General features: G+C 37.0%; 1 pseudogene across 1 annotated transcript in view; it reads right to left on the bottom strand.

Annotated features, from left to right (window-relative positions):
- LOC149229069 (ABC transporter G family member 39-like) overlaps nucleotides 1–13,827 on the bottom strand; it is a 118,755-nt pseudogene extending 104,928 nt beyond the window's left edge. The window contains exon 1 of the transcript XR_016248364.1: nucleotides 13,700–13,827. The product of XR_016248364.1 is annotated as an ABC transporter G family member 39-like (transcript). The remainder of the gene's footprint in view (nucleotides 1–13,699) is intronic.
- Nucleotides 13,828–15,863: the final 2,036 nt, after the last annotated feature.

The raw sequence follows: 15,863 nt of genomic DNA on the forward strand, positions 1-15,863 counted from the left end.
TCTCCTTCCCCTTTAGGTGTTTAATTTCGAAATCGAAATTTCCCAAAAAGTCCACCCATCTTGCTTTTCTTGCGTTTAGAGTGGGTTGACTAAAGTAACTAGTCAAGCTGTGGTGATCCGTCATTAGCAAAAATTTCTTCCCTACTAAATAATGGCGCCACATCTTCAAAGCATGGATCACAGTGGTTAATTCCAGATCACAGGCAGAATATTTCTGCTCATGCTCTTTCAACTTCCTGGATTCATAGGCAATCACTTTACCTTCCTGCATTAGCACTCCACCCACGCCCTCCTTACTGGCATCTGTACAAACTACATACTCCTTTTCGGGATCTGCCACACACAACACAGGTGCTGTGGTAAGTAAATGCTTGAGCTGTTCGAAGCTCCGTTGACAGTCTGCTGTCCATTTAAACACTTTTCCCTTCTTTTGCAAGGAGGTAATGGGGTAGGCAACTCTAGAAAAACCTTCTACAAACCGCCGGTAATATCCAGCCAGCCCCATGAAAGATCGAATATCTGCTACATCCTTGGGTGTAGGCCATTCCATTATAGTTTTAATCTTTTCGGGATCTACAGCTATACCTTCCTTTGTAATAATGTGACCCAAATACTAGATCTGTTCTTTATAAAAATCACATTTGCTGAATTTTCCATATAACTGATGCTCCCGTAAAGTCTGTAACACTATCCTTAAATGTTCCTCATGCTCTTTCTTATTCCGGGAGTAAATAAGTATATCATCAATGAAGATCAATACAAATTTGTCCAAGTATTGATGAAATACACTATTCATCAAACACATGAATGTTGCAGGTGCATTAGTTAATCCAAAAGGCAGTACCACAAACTCGTAATGTCCGTAACGAGTACGAAAAGCTGTCTTGGCTATGTCCTCATCTTTGATTCTGATTTGATGGTAACCTGATCTTAAATCGATCTTTGAGAAGATGGTCGCCCCCTTCACCTGATCAAACAGCTTGTCAATGCGGGGTAGTGGATATTTGTTTTTAACTGTCAGTTTATTCAGCTGTCTATAGTCTATGCACATTCGCAGGGTCCCATCCTTTTTCCTCACAAATAGCACAGGAGCTCCCCAAGGAGAGACACTGGGGCGGATGTATTTCTTTTCCAGCAACTCTTGCAGTTGCATCTTTAACTCAGTTAACTCCGGCACACTCATCCGATAGGGTGCTCGGGACACTGGGGCTGCTCCGGGTATCAGCTCAATGGTGAAGTCCAAATCCCTTTTGGGTGGCAGCCCTGGAATTTCTTCAGGAAATACATCTGCAAAATCTTGCACTATTGGTATATCTTTAACAGTTGCAACCTTATCCACAGAATCTGCAAACCCCACTTGTACTGCATAAATCTGGCACTTATTCCGGATACACTTAACCAGCTGTGAGGCTGTGATTGGCCGAATCTGCACTGGTTTCTGGATGCCTTGAATCTCTTTTCCCACACCCAGCTCATCTCGGTAAGAGACTGTTTTTGTTTTACAATTAATTACAGACCACCGTCGTTCCAACCAGTCCATTCCTATCAGCACGTCATAGGAACCAAGAGGGAGTCTAATTCAGTTGTTATTGTTTGGCCATCTAACCTTAATGGACAGTTGCTGACTTTAGTTAGTACTCGTCTTTTGGTCCCAGTGGCCAGCTGTACTAGCCAAGGGCTTTTAAACTTAGTGGTTTGCAAACCACAGCTTTCCACAACTTTGGGACTTATATAGCTTAAAGTAGCTCCTGGATCTACTAAAATAGAAACAGTTCGATCAAAGATCTTACCTTCAAACTCTATCATTGTTGGCTGGTAATCGGCTTGTCGATCCTCCAGTGCTACATTTATTCTGGGCATAGATCGAGCCACATCTCCTACTGTTGAAGCTTCATAGATCTGGGACAGCTGATCGCTGTCCTTCCGATGAGGGCAGTTTCTAATATAATGGGGTCCGCCACAACCCCAACACTGAACAGGTGGCCGAGCTGAGCCTTCATTGTCCAGTCTAACTTGCTGTTCACTGTATTTGGATTCTGCAGGAGGCTTGAATCTGCTCTGAGTTTTAGCTGGATTTTTAGTATTGGCTCCCTTCGAAAATCCTTTCTGAAAACTGTTGCGTGCTCCCTTGCTACCCGTAGGCATTTTACTGCCTCGCTTATCTGTCCAACGCTTTCCAGAAATTTCTCCTTTGGATTTGTTCTGCTGATAACACAGCCTTGCTTTTCGAATTGCTTCATCCATGGTTTTTGGATTATCGAACTCTATCCTTTCTCGCATTGTCAGAGGTAGACTACTAACGAATCTTTGTACCTTAGCCTTCTCTTCACGAATATAGGGTACGTAACGAAGCAGGGATGTGAACTTAGTTACGAACTCATCAATGGTCTGCTGTCCAAGCCGCAGATCGTGAAATTCTCGCGCTTTTTCATCATAAAAGCGTTCTGTCAAATACTTCTCCTTGAAATATCTTTGAAACATTTCCCATGTCACATCTTGTTCACTCACTCCCCGCACCATTTTGACCTCCTCCCACCATAGCGTGGCTTTGGCCTGCAGCTGGAATATAGCCAGCCTTGCCTTAAGATGATGATCATATTCATACACTTGAAAATACTTATTCATATTGATTAGCCATGCCTCTGCAGCTTCCTCTGATTCCCCGTCGAAATGAGGTGGTTTAATTTTCCGAAACTCCCCTTGTAGCTCCATCCGGGGTCTTTTTGGGGTTTGAATTTCAGAAGCATTGACAGACTTCTCTCCTCGTGTCTCTGCCCTGTCCTCTATTTCTTCTGGTTCAGTATGATAGCTCTGTTCATCTGTTATTCTTGGTTGTTCAGGTCTCGGATGTGACTGCTGTTGATGTTGCCTATCAGATAAGCTTTTCAGGATCCTCTCCTGTTCAACATTCAATCTTGCGTTATCCTCACGCAGTCGGGCCATTTCGTCCTTTAACTCCTGCAATGTCCTCAATAGCGTCGAGTCAGTATTGCGGCCTGCTGCTCCCAGTTGTACCCAAAGCTCAGGATTTCCCTGAGGTTGTTCCATGTTATCTGGTGGTTCCAGATTTCCATAAGGAGCACTGTTTGCTCTTCTCATTCTGCTACTACCTGCTTCAGAATAACTTATTAAACAGATTTAATTTATCTTTGGCGTACTTCTGAACTTTTATCATGATACTATTTATATTCATGTTACTGTAATTTTAAAATTTTTCCCAAAGGTCACAGAGTTGTAAACCTTGGGCTCTGATACCAATTTGTCACGCTTCCAACAAATAATTTTTTTTTTGTTATAATACAGCAATAATAACTCTTCTACATATGGTTATTACATTCATAATCACATAAGCATTATTACCTTAAACATAATCACGGCTTTAATGATACAAAATCTAAGTTACACAACAGTCATATGGAAGTGAAGGCTTTATACACCAAACGAGAGCTTATGGAATATGCGTTGACTGTTTACGTATACCTATAACATCGTAATGGTATTGATAGTGTTAGCCCGGGAACCCGTTAGTTGTATAGTGGCACTGACAGTGTTAATAGCATATTTATGAGCACAACTATACCACTCAGATTTACATATCCCGAGAGATCGGGGTTGATAGTCTGTCCGGCGTTCATAACCTCGATCCAGGTGTAGGCGTTTCCGTCGTCCATTTGGAGAGATGAAGGGCAGATGGCAAGCTGCCATGTGCGCCCTGCACAATAAGGTCTACGGCCCTGACTCCTCAGCCTTGTCATTTTTCGCGCCGAAACTCTCCAAAGGATACCGGCAATCGAACGGCTGTCAACGTTTCCTGCAGATCGAGGGTTTAAACCATGCCACGAACCGGTAATGACCTGGAGCGATTTATATATCTGTTTTACACTTTCGGGTAACCTTAATTCTCATTTCACTTTCTCCGCCTTGCCGCAGCTTTGTAGCTTGACTCTGTTGATAATTCTTTTGCATTCCACTGCACCGACCTTTAGCCTCTGACATGCAGCTCCTGCCATTCGACTCGGCCTCATCACTGCTTGAAGTTAACGGCACTCAGGTTTACATGACACCAAGTGCAGCTAGGGTGAGTGTTAATGTTTTTTCATTTCTCTGCTCTGGTTTCTTTTTATGGATTTACGCCAGGGTTTTCATGTTGCTAACAGGGCTAAGGTTTTGTGCAGGTGGTGAATCGTTTCACCATAAGGAACAAGGGTTCCTCATTCAGCTGCCTCGCCCATCGACAGGTAAGCCTCGAACACTTCTCTCAGCAATGCATACAGGGTTTTTGTGTAGACAAAGTCTGAGTTTCGTTCATTCACTTGGCAGGGGTACTGGGCAATGAATCTCGGGTCTGTCCCCTGCACAAGCTCAGGGTCTTCCTGAAGGCATTTAGTTTTTAGTCTTTGTTATTCGAACTCCTTTGTTACGAGACCCGTCTCCATTAGTTTGATTGTATCACCGTGACTTATTATCATATGCAATTTACCGTCTCAGACTGTGTACTGGTACTCTTTTTGGAGCGCAGACTATGATTATTTTCTTGAACTCGGTCTCTGCCTGAAAGGGTTGATCTTATTTAATGTTGTTAATATATAGAATGGTATCACGGCTGTCTGGTCGTTTGCTTCCAATGAACTGTTGCAAGTTACTGTTCGGTGTTTTAATATAAACCCATATCTTTTACCGAATACTTTTGTTTTTACCTCAGTTTAGATGAGTAATATGTTGCCATTCGATTCCGACTTGGATACCTCATTAGCTGAGCATAAGCTCCGGCTAGAATGGTTTACCAATCGGGGTTTTGCCGGCTAGAACTGACAGAGGGAGCATGTAACCCTGGTTACCATTGCTCTGCCCTCGGCGTCCATTCTTATTGTTTATGTTATAAATAGCGAATGTATATTCTTTTATTCAGCTTCCGCATAGCCTGTATACGGTAATATAAAACTGTTATGATGGAATCTGGTTTTTGTTAACCCTCTTTGAGGTTTTCCTCACGGCTATTGGGCCAGGGGTTCTACGTATAACAACTCTGTTTTATATTATGTATATTTCGTGTTACGGCCCAGCTGGTTGAAGGAAACACCGGTTCGACGGCAATATATATATATGTTTTGATGTTACATGTAGGCTACAGGCTTCAGCAATGGACATATAGATATTTATGTTTTCGATTCTCTGTATAAAAGATTTCTAGATTCTGTTCTTGAATACATATCTAGAGTTTATCACAGCGATCTTTATTGTTGATTATGTGCTGTCGTTAAATGATTAAGCTATTGATTCGGTTTAGATTCTTATTTCGAGAATGGTTGCAAGTTCTTTCGTATGGAATTTTCATACTTTCCCTTATCGTATGCCTGTTATTTCATTCTCTGTTTATAATCCAAAAGCTAGTGTTTTTCTCTTTTCTATTAACAAAAGAACAGTTAATTTCAGTCTCTGTCTAAATCACAGAAGTTAATTTTCTTTCTCGTTTCCTCTTAAGAAAAGAACAGTTATTTAAATTCTGTCTAAACCACAGATACCAGTATTCTTTCTTCCTTTCCGTTAAAAGAGAGCAGTCAGAGGTTTTTCTCAATACAGAATAATAACATAAATACTTCAGTAGATGTATGCATTATAAGCCATACTTGCTTCTCTGCAAACCTACTTGTAATGCTTGCCAATCCACCCGTCCGTAGGAAGAATTTCCTCTTTGTCCTTCCACCCCCAAGCACTTGCAGGTCCTACTCGACCGCAATTACACTGGCCTCGCCAGTAAACGCTATCTGATCCTAACCAGACATAGCGTACACAGGAAAATTCTTTCCCCTTATGCCATCTGATCCTAACCAGACATAGCATGAATATTTTCTTTCTTCTCTGCCATCTGATCCTAACCAGACTTGGCATTTTTCCCTTTTTCCTCTTTTCCTCTGGGGTCTCAACTACCTTCATAACTCAGTTCAAATAGTACCAACACAATTGTCTTTCATTAACATAAAATTAATAACAGGATTATACATATTTTCAAATAAAGTCTTTGTTCAATAATTACTTTCACTATTTACTAACATTAACTTTTCACAAGGGATGTTACACTACGGGAATGAAACACAGTTATCATTGGGTTACTATAAGTTCACAGAATATTCATCATTCAGAATTCATTAAAGACTCTGCAGTATGAAACCATACCTGGTTCGCCAGAGTCATGAATAGGTACTTTAGCATTCACCTGCTTTTCGATTCTGCTCTACCTCCCAACCATGAGATCCATCTATCAGAGTGGATTCTCCCCCCGAGCCATCTTGCAGGCCTTCAGCCCTCAACAAGATATGCGCACCCCTGGTGCTTGGTTATCTGGTCCTTACCAGACTTAACCCGTTTTTCTTGTGTTTATCCCTCTTTCTCCTCCTGGAAAGAGATTCCTTCTGTCTGTCCCTACAGCACAGAACTTCCTCCCCACCTCCAGGACTTTTCCTGTTTGGGAGGGTAGTTTTTAATCAGTTATTGCAACTGACTTCTTTCTTTGAAATCCTCCTTTTAGAGGCTGCCAGCATTTCAAGCAAAATATTTAAATTTCTCAATACCAATAATATATCAGAGTTTTGTGTTTTTTTTATAAATAAAACAACTACCACACTATCTTTTACCATAGTAAAATTCCACATTACATCTTTTGGGGTCATTACATCAACCCTACAATATCATCATAAAAATTTAAATAGTTAATGTTAAAAAGTATTTTATTATTATATTATTTAAATAGTTTAAATTTCAAAATCTATCTGAATATAATAATGCAAAAGAAATTAATAGAAATATTTACTAAAAAAAAATTAGTACTTCAGATTTCACATTAAGGCCATGGAAAACGTAATTATCAAATTTTACGCTTAATGCCACTATTCGAAACCGAAAAACATGTGGACAGGGCAAAAAGTTAGACAGCACTCAGAGACAAACGACAGCCTTCTTCGTAATGACTCGTGTTCACTTCTATAATAATCTCGACCGATAAAATCGCTGACAATCCATGAGCATAAATGACCTTTTTAAAGATTTTTTTCCTAATTACTTTTAATTAAAATTAGTATATATTTTTAATGTGAAGGACGTTAAAATTATAGAGTTAAAATTAGGTGAAAAATGCTATTACATTTATAAATTAAATTATGTCAATAAAAATGGAGTTGTTTTTAATGTGATTTATTAGAAGTTTTTAAGGTGGTTTTTTTGGTCAATTTTTTCTAAAATCTAGTAGGAATTTATTGAAATCACAAGCTTGATGGGTAAACCATACAGTGAAAAAACTAGTTTAAATAACACAAATCAAAATTTTACCTAAAATTTTTCCATCCAAACCGTCAAAATAACTATTCAAAACCACATGGTGAATCTGCAGGGCTAATCTATAGGAGACCCAAGATCAAACCATCAAAATCGTAAAATCCAAAAAATCGCACCAAAAACAATTCTAATCAAAATAACTATTCAATATTTATAAAATTTAAAAAATTTAAAATAAAAGTAAATAAATTGAAATGTTAATAATTTTTTTTTTTGTTAACCACATAGTGAATCGGTAACTTCCAGGCCTAATCTATGGGAGACCACACCAAGAGCATAACCAACCATCTGCAAGTCGGGTATACTAAGTTCCTATGATTCAATATTTATAAAATTTAAAAAATTTAAAATAAAAGTAAATAAATTGAAATGTTAATAATTTTTTTTTTTTTTTAACCACATGGTGAATCCGTAACTGCCAGGGCTAATCTATGGGAGACCCAGGATCAAACCATCGAAATCGTAAAATCCAAAAAATCGCACCAAAAACAATTCTAATCAAAATAACTATTCAATATTTAAAAAATTTAAAATAAAAGTAAATAAATTGAAATGTTAATAAATTTTTTTTTTTTGTTAACCACATGGTGAATCGGTAACTACCAGGCCTAATCTATGGGAGACCACACCAAGAGCATAAGCAACCACCTGCAAGTCGGGTATACTAAGTTCCTGCATAACCAACCACCTGCAAGTCGGGTATACTAAGTTCCTGCATAACCAACCACCTGCGAGTCGGGTATACTAAGTTCCTATGATTTTAGCAAGAGGAGACTCACGGGAAAGGGGAATCACCACAGCAGGTCATTGTACTCAATGAGATTTGAACTTCGGTCTATCTGGGCTTCGCCCATGTGACTTACCGTCAAACCACACATCACTATACGAAATGTTAATAATTATTAATTATGTTTTTTTATACTTTGATGGGGTGGGTGAGGCGGTAGGAGACCTCACCCCTTAGAGGCTGTCACACCTAATTCCACATACACATGTAATAAAAAAAAAAATTTAATGTATGCCTTTCATATAGTCCGACTACACACTATATGATACACCTGGAAGTATGTATGCACATTCATTTCTTATCGGATATTCACATACACATCCTTATACAAAGTATTTCACAGGTCATTCATTAACTTATGCTACTCTGTTATATGCTTTGTTTATATGTATGGCTACGTGGCATTATAACGTGCTGTTGAATGGGTTTTGGTGTAAGCCTTACCCTCACGGGATAGCCTAGCTGTTAACCTACCCGACAGCGGTGAAATTTAATATGGCGCGGGTTTTGGTGGTCCTGCCGCAGCCTCTGCAGGTGCCACCTCAACCTAGCCGTATTGACAACAGTCCTTTCCGGGGCAGGTGGCATGGCCTGGCTCCTCTGGCCATGTGACACCTTGGATACTGAGATCTCGGTCTTTCCGCTCTATGTTCCCGCCTTGCTTCGACGGTTTGGATCTCGCCCAGTGATCGAAGGGTCGAGAATCATTCAAGGGTTCCATGCGATACTTAAACGCCTCCACACAGTCTCAGAGCTCATTTACGCTTGCGGTCTTTCCGGACCCGGTTCAATGCTCCATCTCCGGCTCGAATTCACCAACACTAACTCTTCGTTCTGCAAATGCTCCAGAGGCTACGAACCGTCCGTCCTCAAACCCTCACAGGTACTGGCCATTGGTTATCAGTTTTACTATATGATTTAACTGTTCTGGCTACCATGGACGATTTCTTACGGTCTTATTTCCTTTCCTTGCCATGATGTGCAGCTGGGACTTTCTACCCTTCGGATGGAACCAGGGTGGCTACACACAGCGGTGCAACCCTCCGGTAGACACAGGTATGTTATCGGCAATTGATACTCTGTTTGCATAGTAGAGTTAGTAGATTACAGGTCATAAACTATAGTTTTGTGGTTTGGTGCAGACCACTGCCCCCAACGCGGGTTTTCTCGCTTCAATCGCTGGGTATTCTCTGTAGAGAACCCTTACAGTTTGCCTTCGTTGTGTAGACTGGTCATGACAGTGTTTTTGCTGGTTAATTTGTTGCTCACAGCGAAATCCTGGGTTCTTTTATACATGTATACGTTTTCCGTTTGATTCACAATGCTGCCCTTGCGGCAAGCTTGATACACTTGTTCTTATACATATGGATTGCGGATCTGGTCTTCACGCACAGATCTGGGCATGAGTGTTTTGGTTTTTTTTTTTTTCCTTATCAAATATGCTCTGTTAATTTCTTTTCAAGGCTTCACCGTTCGGTGCTATTTGTAATTGTAAACAGGGTATAGAACCTGTCTAACCCTCAGGGTATTTACGCCTGTAACTTATATGATTCTGATTTGACTTTTCGACATTTTTGAAACAGAGCATGGGGTTTATATTTTGTTGCTGGTTCTACTTGTTTTCATAACGGCTTTCGTCTATATATTGTCAAGTTATGATGATAGTTTCGGTTACACGCTCTGTGTTTTCTATATGCTCTTCGTATTGCTATTCTATACAGCGTGTATTCGGTGGCTGTAAAGCAATGTTAAGCTGGCTCTTCTCTCTATGGAAAAGGTTGCACTATATGCATGCTTGCTGTTTCTCCTTACTGTTATAGCACAGGTTCCCTTGTATTAATATGAATATCTTCTCATCGAAGTTGCATGCACAGAATGTCTTATTTATGTATACTCACTGTTTCCCATTTATCGCTCTAAATGCACAGGGTTTCTTATATACATTTACTTTCTGTACTCCATTTACCGCTGTAGATGCACAGGGCTTCTTATATACATATGCTCACTGTGTTCCATTTATAACTCTAAATGCACAGGGTTCTTTATTATCATGTCCGCAAGTACTGCGACTTGGTGACATAGGTTAATGAAATGCCTTATGATTTCCATTCTCTGTTTATACAGTTTACCAATAATTCTGTCTGTCTAGAGTAACTTATCGGTTTATGCACAGGTTATTTATTATTTATGCTAAACAACTGTTTCACCGTTCCTCCGTCGACGGGGTAGCATCCGACTACAGTCGGTGCTCCTCTATTCAGATTCGGAGGTTTTAATCTCTCGTTCCATTGTCATTTCACAGTATTTGTTCGTTTAACTGTCATAGTATTCAATACTGTTTGATTCACTGTTAACTATTCATTTATCAAACAGTGTATTGGCCTCGCTAATGAGGTTGGGTCAAGTCCGTTACACAATAACCAGACCTTAGTTAATGCTTCCCCGTACCAGTATTCAGTCTTGATTAATATCTCTGTGTAGCTTTATTTACCGGGGTACTAGCCCCGACCCTGTCTATTATTTGACAGTCTGTTCCTTAATTTAAAGATTACATCTGTACATTTATGCTAACATTGTGACAGTGTCTAGGAAAATTAAAGACATGTTTCCTGTTTGACTACTGTAAATTCAATGCATATTTATTTTCAATCAGGGACTTCACAGTTTGGAACCGTACCTGGTTCGCCAGTGTCAGGAATGGTTTTCAAACAAAACAAGTCACCTGAGCTTTAATTCTGCTCGTCCACCCAGCCATGAGATCCATCCCTCAGACGGAATTCTCCCCCCGAGCCATCCTGCAGGCCTCAAGCCCTCAACAAGATTTGTGCACTCTCTGTGCCTGGTTATCTGGTCCTAACCAGACTTAACCCCTTTTCTTTCTCTTCCCCTTTTTCCTCTTCTTGGAAAAAAGTCTCTTCTCTCTGTCCCCACAGCACAAAACTTCCTCCCTTCAGTCAAGACTTTTCCTGTTTTGGAGGGTAGTTTCCATCAGTTATCATAACTGATCTCTTTCTTTAAGATCTGCCTCTTAGAGGCTACCAACATTTCAAGAAATATTTAAATTACTTAATAAAAAATAGTTTGTCACAGTTTTGTTTAAAAAACATAACAACAACTGTATTACTGTCTTTTACCACAGTAAACTTTCACATTTACATAGCCTGGGGTCATTACAGAGGCAGAATGATTAAGTATGACACATGCTATTAGACGTGATGGCGAAGCCAAGTGGCAGAGGTCGATTAAGGTCAATTAGAAATATCGAGAATGCTTTGGTTTCTTATGTAGTCAAGTTGGCCAACTTATTAAGCATTATTTGGTTTTTTTATGGGAGGTAAGGTGAGCAGTTTTAACTAGTGTGAGTGTGTATAGGCTTGTTACTTGTGCATGTCTTTTGGTGACTTACAGGATGGTGTGGGATCCAGGAGAGAGGAGTTGGTGTTGCTTGCAGAGTAGGCTTGCAACACAAAACATAACATTTGCAGTGTAAACCTAAGCGAAATTTCTCACACCTTGTTATAATTCTCAAGCCATTGCTAGAATTTTGGTAAGTGGAAGTTCCTCCTTCGGTCTTAATTGCCAATTATCTTCTGGTGGTCTTAGTCTTGCTTATTTATTGGGAGGGTGTAGCTTTAACCCAAATTTTGGTTTTGGGGTCTGGAGAGGTGGAACTATGTGGCCCTCTTTTATAGGAGGCACTATCAAGGACTATGTTTCGAGGGTTGCTAGCAATTTGAGTCATAGCTAGCGTGTTGATAGTGCTTGTAGCAATTTGAGTCATAGCTAGCGTGTTGATAGTGCTTGTGGCTATTGTGGGCACGAGGTGAGTGCACTCTCTCAAGCTGACCAGAATAGTCAAAAGTGGAGGTGTGGCGGGCGCTTCCTCCATTCTGAAGATCTGGTACCTTTTTCGCTGAAACGGTATGCTTCGCTAACGAGGGCATGCTAGGCTTGGAGTTGGGCCAAGGGGCCAACTCAGGGAGTGGGTTGTTCGCGCGAAGGAAATGGACAATGATGTGGAGGGGGTCATGAGCATGAAAAGAGAAGTGGCACATGTTTGTTCTGAGTCTCAGGGTTGGGTGGAGTAGTTGTTGTTGTTGGCCTCCATAGAAGAGCAGCTCCACAACATCTCGGCTAGCCTAGAGGTCATGTGTCATCAAAGTTATGATGACAAAAATGAGACGATAACGTACATCAATGACATCCACTTCAATGAGGGGGATATTGTGGACAGGCTTATCTCTATGCGCAGAAGTCAACACTGCACTAATGAGTTGTTGGATGAGATCGAAGCGAGGCTTGCTCACGTTGATTCCCACGTTCATGAAGCCCACGGGCCCGGCGCTAGTCATGCACTAGTTCATCCCCTTGATATGTCATATACCAGTTGCTTTTTGGTTTTGCTAGTCTCTATTTTTGTGATGGTGTCTATTTTTGCATTGTTCTAATTAGATTAGATTAGAATAAAGCATAAAAAAAATTTAATGAAAATGTTTTAACTTACTATTATTTCTTTGTATAATATTTCAAATTATAACTTAAATACAACCCATATTATATTTATTTTTTAATTAAAAAAATAAAATAAAATATTTAATTAATTTTAAATCAAATAAATATAACAATTATATTATATATAATTAAATAAATAGTATTATTATATTAAAATTTAAAATTCATCCTTTTAAAAACAATAAAATATAATATAATTTTTTCGATGTAATATAATTTAAAATATAATATAATTATTTCGATATAATATAATTTTCATTGGTAGTAAATCATCGTTGTGAAGAATAATGTAATAATATTATGAAACGTGACGTTAATTATAAATTTGAATTTTGAATTTTTATATAAATATATAATATAATTTTTTCGATGTAATATAATTTAAAATATAATATAATTATTTCGATATAATATAATTTTCATTGGTAGTAAATCATCGTTGTGAAGAATAATGTAATAATATTATGAAACGTGACGTTAATAATAAATTTGAATTTTGAATTTTTATATAAATATATAAAATGGTGAATTCACAGTCATGAAAATATATATTATAAATGAAAAGATATAAAATATGGGGTTTTAGATAGATGGCAATATTTTTTTGATATGAAGTTGGTTCAATTTCCGAACCTAATTTCTAATCTAAGTAATATATTAGACATATTGAAAATATAATCTGTTAAAAAGATCCAAAATATAATCTGTTAAAAAAATCCAAAGTAAGATATTAGACATAATGAAAATATAAACTGCCCAACAAAAAAACAAAAAAATGCTTCTATTAAAAAAGATATTCCATAAATAAATATTTCCATTATAAAAGCCTTATCAATCTGTTTAGTTTTCCAAATTGCTAAACTGAACACCGATTTCTTATAAGTTTCACCATGACATGAAAAGAAACCTCTTCAGACCAAGCCAGATATGCGCAGAAACTCAAATCCCAAGCACAAGAGGGAATGGATGCAAACCAAACCACAACATACGCATAAAGAGAAATAGATAAAACTTCTGCAAAAGTAAAAGTATGCGTTGCAAATGAAGCAGACATGACCATTAATATCACACCTGAATAATTATGTGTATTGTCCAAACTCCACGGATCTGCACCTGCCCTCCTGCATCCAGAAAAGTAGTACCCTGAAAAGAGAAAAACCAGTAATGAAAAATAGGGCGACGGAGAGTATATAAATAGATATAAGCGTGCAGATTTTAAGTAGCGTTATGCAAATTTCCTATGTTTAACTAATTAAATACAACAACACAATATGAATCAGTTTTCAAAGGCCAAGAAATGTTTTCAGACTTCTCTTTCTGCACGGAGGTGGAAATGACTGGTTGAGAGTCAGAGCCGTACACGTAAAGCCGACTGTAAAAATCAGGTGGCCCTTCCCAAGAATTATGGAGCACATTAGAAAAATGGATGTCCTTTATACCATTCCTTCCAGATAACACCAAGCAGAATAGCTGTCACGTTGAAGATTTTCTGCTACTCGACAACTCAAAGAATTGTATGCGCAGATCCTCCACATGACTGTGGAGTCGTGTTGCAAATTCTAAGCGTCAGCGTTGTAGATGTAGACCATTCCTTGCAGGTAACGACAAGCGCAATTTTCGGACACATTGCAGAATACAACTCTATCAAAACAACTCAACGATTTTTATGACCAGATACGCGACCAGTTACACTTGCGAACAGTGTTGGAATTTCAAAGTTAAATTTGATGCGAGTTCAAAAGGGAGTTGTTAACTTTTTGGACTTTCTCCGGCAGGAATCTGACCTAAAAAAATGTGTGTATATGTCGGAATAAAGTGTGTATATATGGTTAGCGTAAAAATTAAATATTAAATTTCATAATTTATTATATGTCGGAATAAAGTGTGTATATATGGTTAGCGTAAAAATTAAATATTAAATTTCATAATTTAATAGAAAAATTATTAGATTTTTTTAATAAATATTTTAATATGTTTATTTTGGAATAAGATTGGTAAAATTTTATTTTAATTATCGATAATTATTTATTTGTAAAATTTTATTTTAATTATAGATAATTATTTATTTTGGAATAAGATTTGTAAAAAAATATTTTAATTATTGATAATTATTTATTTTGAAATAAGATTTGTAAAATTTTATTTCAATTATGGATAATTATTAGGTAGATGGTAAGTATTTGAGCTTTACAAAATATTTGGTATTACTCATAAATCAAATATTGAGATTTGTCTCAAATATAGTTATGCCCATTTTGTTTTTTTAATTAAATCTATTATTGAAAAAAATGTCATATGAACATGTGTATCATTTTTTTGGGCATGTGGTATTAGTAAATCATAGTATTGGCCCAAAGTATTGTACCAAAGCATATATACAAGTTAAGAATCTCCATGGTAAAGTAGGGTGACTCTCCATGGTTAAGAATTTTGTTGCTTGGTTTTTTACATGTATCTACTCATATATTATTTTTATAATAATAATAATAATAATAATAATAAAGAGAATGTCTTTAGGATTAATCACATCATTGATTAATCCGAAAGACATTCTCTTTATCAATATGGATCACAAAAGTCATAGATCTAACCATAATAATATAGTTAATTTTTATGATTTTTTTTAATATTTGACAATATCAGGTTGGAATTATTCAGTTGTTAAAGTATGATGTGAATGTTGGAATTTTCCTACAAATATGTTAAAAGTTTTTTGTTTTTATAAGATTAAAACAATTATAGTTTTGAAATATAAGTTATTGTTTTTATAAGATAAAAATGAATGTAGTTTTGAAATATTTGTATTTAATATTCATGTTTTTATGAGAGGAAATTAATAAGCATGAACTTTTTATAAGATAAAAATGATTGTAATTATGAAATATTTTTATATAATATTAATAATATTATTGTTAATATTTCTTTAATTTTAATTATTTAACTAATAATTTATTATAATTAAATGATAAATTAACTGATTTAAGGTGTAGTTTATTTTTTCTACTTTTAAAATCTAATGATACAATTTTAGTGTGATTGTATAGTTTTTAATGTTTAAATTGTATTTTTTATTACATAAATGGCTTCAACACTTTGATAAACAATTGAAGTACTTGGGTTGTACAAACTATATAGCTCAAACTTTGCTAGGATATTTAGACACTAAGAGTTAGTTAAGTCCTTGGTATAATGTGTCTATTAGGTAAAAGTGTGCTTCTTAATGTGTTTTTCTAGT

This window comes from Pinus tabuliformis, chromosome J, assembly GCF_031772625.1.
Source record: "Pinus tabuliformis cultivar Carrire ecotype Pingquan chromosome J, CPIR1, whole genome shotgun sequence".
Classification (NCBI taxonomy): Eukaryota; Viridiplantae; Streptophyta; class Pinopsida; order Pinales; family Pinaceae; genus Pinus; species Pinus tabuliformis.